This window comes from Trichosurus vulpecula, chromosome 4 (genome assembly GCF_011100635.1).
Source record: "Trichosurus vulpecula isolate mTriVul1 chromosome 4, mTriVul1.pri, whole genome shotgun sequence".
NCBI classification, from domain to species: Eukaryota; Metazoa; Chordata; class Mammalia; order Diprotodontia; family Phalangeridae; genus Trichosurus; species Trichosurus vulpecula.
The window spans coordinates 344,854,717-344,858,667 of record NC_050576.1 but is presented as its reverse complement, the minus strand read 5'-3'; the positions used below and the strand labels follow the sequence as shown (position 1 = coordinate 344,858,667).

At 44.2% G+C, this 3,951-nt stretch overlaps 1 pseudogene; it reads left to right on the top strand.

Annotated features, from left to right (window-relative positions):
- Positions 1-2,579: 2,579 nt before the first annotated feature.
- Positions 2,580-3,748, top strand: LOC118849059 (annotated as a pseudogene).
- Positions 3,749-3,951: the final 203 nt, after the last annotated feature.

Sequence of the window (3,951 nt, the reverse complement as noted above, 5' to 3'; positions counted from 1 at the left end):
TTGAGCCATAGAAGAAAATGGCAAACCAGTGTCTTTGCCCAAGAAAACCCCAAATGGGGTCATGGAGAGTTTGACATGACTAAAAACGACTGAGCAACACAAGGTCCTCTGTGAATATCATCTTTTCTTATTGCAGGTATTTCTTCTCTTTATGTAATTTAAGATAAGGTAATTGGATGCATTCATGGCAAGAGGGAAGATTATATGAGGCAGTTGATCAAGGTCCCTTTTAATGATTCTATAATAATAGGTTCAATGACCTTCAGTAATAATAAATGAAGATGAAAAAGCCATATGTTATGTTGAAAGCTTGTTTTATGAATTGAATTTTTAATTGTAATTGCATCATCCGAAAGGGTAAAAGCACCAAGGGGAGTGATTATGGTTGTGTATATTTGTCTCTCATTTCAAAACTTATACTCATTAGATTTATAGGCCGAAACTACTGGAGGGGACATTAGAGATAGCTTAATCCAACACTTGCCTATTAGAAATGAAGAAAATGAGACCCATGTTAGTGAAGTGAGTACTTAGGATTACAATAGTATGAAGCTACAGAGACTACGTTTAAACATAGGTCATTTGACCATAAATCAAGCGTTCTTTCTCACCTAAACCATGTTGCTTTTTTTTTTGGGGGGGGATATAATGTAATTTCAAGAACAGATGTAAAGTCTAAAGAGCATGTAGAATAAACAAGCTATTTATCAATAATAGGAATTATTTGGTGGTAGTCAAAATATAAAAGAAACTGTGGAAAGCCATGTGAATAAAGAAACAGGCCTAAGGATTACAGACAGGAACCCAGGTGAACTATCATTGCCCTCTAATTTTTTTTAAATATTGCCTCAAATCAAATTCCATACTGGCAGTGCCAGCAAAAGATCAGGGTGAGACATTTTTCCATTCTAAAAATACTTAAGGGATCAGAAGGAGAGCTCTTTGATGCCAGGGTAAGAGCCCCCTCAGAGTAAGGCAGTAGCCCCAGCAGCGCACCTTAGAAGTATTTGGGACAGTGGTAGCAGTAGCAGAATCTTCTTGATCTCTCAATCCAGAGACTATAGGGACATAGAGGTGTGGGTGGGGAGGGTAGGAGGGGTCAGTTAGACAACTGGTCACACAGAGTTTAAAGAAGACCCTTTGCTGCCACTAAGTATAACAGGTGCTGATTAGCAAAACTATTGCCAAAGAGCTGTTCTGAGTTGCAGTTCCTGGGCTGAATAGAGTGGTAGCACTTGTGGTACAAGAGAACAGAGGCTTTGGTCACAGTCACAGAGTTCAGAAGAATTTGCTCTTCTAAGTTAGTACTTGCAGCTGTAGGGAGACAGGGGCCAGAGAGCAACTGAGCACACTTCTTCCCAGATCACAATACGTTGGAAGAACCAAAAATTTGCAGACCCCCAGAAATAACTCTGAAAACAGCAGCACAGACAAAGCCTGAAGCTTAGGCTAGTGAATCCCCACTGTCAAGTGAACAGAGCCCAACTTTACCATAAAGTTCAAAGTCAAGACATAAGTTGGGAAAATGAGCAAACAACAACAAAAGAACATTACCTTAAAAAGCTACTATGGTGGCAGAGAAGGCTAAGACAAAAACAACGTGAAAACAACTATAAGTAAAGCCTCAAAGGAAAAAAAAATGCTAATTGGACACAAGCCCAACAAGAATTATTCAAAAAGTCAAAGAAAGAGTTAAGAATCATAGAAGAAAAATTGGAAAAGAAATGAGAGTGATATAAAAAAAATTTATGAAAAGAATAGAATTAAAACCTTGGCAAAAGAGGCAAAAAATATTGAAGAAAATAACACCTTAAAAACATATTTGGTCTAATGGTAAAAGAGGCACAGAAATTCATTGAATAAAAATAAAAACAAAAAAATCTTCTTAAGGAGCAGAATTGGTCAAATGGGAAAATAAATAGAAAAGTTCACTGAAGATAATAATTCTTTTAAAAAAATTAGAATTGGGCAAGTGAATCTTAATGACTCCATAAGACACCAAGAATCATTAAAACAAAGACAAAAGAATGAAAAATACAAGAAAATATGAAATATTTCATCAGAAAAAAATCAACTTACCTGGCAAATAGATCAAGGAGAGAGAACTTAAAAATTACTGGACTACCTGAAAGCCATGTTTCAAAAAAGGGCCTTGACATCATATTTCAAGAAATTATTGGGGCGGAGGTAGAGGTAAGAGGAGCCGCGAGAGGGGGTGGAGGGAGGGGGACTCCCTTCAGCTCTAGGTTTCTGTTGCTAGAAGCCGGCTGCAAACCCAGTGAGGCCACTCACCATCACAGCAGCTTTCTTCTGGCATCGAGGCCGGGCGCTTCCTCGGTTTCCCTCCCCTTGGCCCTGGACCCTAGCCCCTGGCCTCTACCTCCAGCTTGTGATGTCACAATACCCACCTGGTTGAGTGTTCCAGTCCCAGCTCCCAGGTGTCCAGCTCGGGGGAGCTGGCGCCTCCTCTACCGTTCCCACTCCCTCGATGCCCTGCCCACCCTAGCTCAACCCCCACCCCCACCCCCCACAAGGGCTAGAATTTGCCCTTAGGCTCCGAGGGGATGGGGCTGCTGGGAATGGCTGTAAGCCTTTCTCCTCCTCTGCCAGAGTCCGTATTTTACCTGAAGAGGCAAAGATCTTGCCCACAGTGCACGTAGGGCATGGAGGAGAAGACAGGGGAGCGGTCGGGGCCAGCGGGGCCAGCCCGGAGCTGCCAGACCCCGAAGGATATCTGCGGTCCGGTACTTCAATACTTCATTGGACCAAAACACATCCTTCCCGGAGCCCTACGGCTCATCCAGGAGCTGTGTCTGCACAGGAAGTCCAAGCAAGTTAAGAGCAAACGCTTCACTGATGGGATCACCAACGAGCTGGTGGCCGGCTTTGTGGAAGATGATATGAGCGACACAGTGCTGGTCCGTGTCTATGGGGAGCGGACAGAGCTTCTGGTGGACCGGGAGAACGAGGTCAGGTACTTCCAGCTCCTTGGGGCCCATGGCTGTGCACCCAAACTCTGTTGTACCTTCCAAAATGACTTGTGTTATGAGTTTCCCCCAGGCATGTCTTTGGGACACGATCTTATCCTGGTACCTTTGCTCTTCAGGCTCATTGCCTGGGAAATGACAAAAATCCACTCCATCCATGCCAAAGGCTGTCTTTCCAAACCTGGCCTGGGTCCAAAATGTACAGGTATTTCATTCTTGTCAAGGATTCTTTCAACTCCGGCCATTCCCAGAGCATACTCAGGGTGGAAGTCCTTGAGCAGGAAATGACCTAATTGATGGAGCACTCTCCCAGCTGGATTATCCCGTAGTATTTTGCCACAGTGACTTGCTTTGTGAGCACATCATCTATAATGTAAAGAAAGGTCATGTCAGATTCATAGACTATGAATATGCTGGTTACAACTACCAACCCATGACATTGGCAATTACTTCAATGAGTTTGCAGGTGTGAATAACCTGCACTATAGGCTCTACCCAGCCCGGAGGATCAACTTTGTTGGCTGAATTATTACCTACAAGCCCACAAGCAGCTCTGCAAGGAAGGTGTGCGGTGGGACAACTGTGACACCCAGGGAGGTTAACAAGTTTGCTCTAGGCTCTCACTTCTTCTGGGCATTCTGGGTTCTCATCCAGAACCAGTTCTCTACCACTGACTTTGACTTCCTCAGATATGCAGCGATTATATCAACCAATACTTCAAGGTGAAGCCTTAGATGTAGGCTTTGGAGATACCAAAGTGACCAGCCTCCTGCCCTGTCTGCCCAGCCAGAGCTTCTCTCCTTGCTTGGCTCTGGGGACCATGCCTAAAGGGCCAGAGAAAGAAAGGGATGCAGGTGTGGTCTCTCCAGTGAGGCAGTGGAAAAGCCCATGCCCTGTGAAGCAGGCCCCAAATTAAAGCCGCTGTAGACCTTGCTACTTCCTGCCTGGCTTCAGCCTCTGGGGC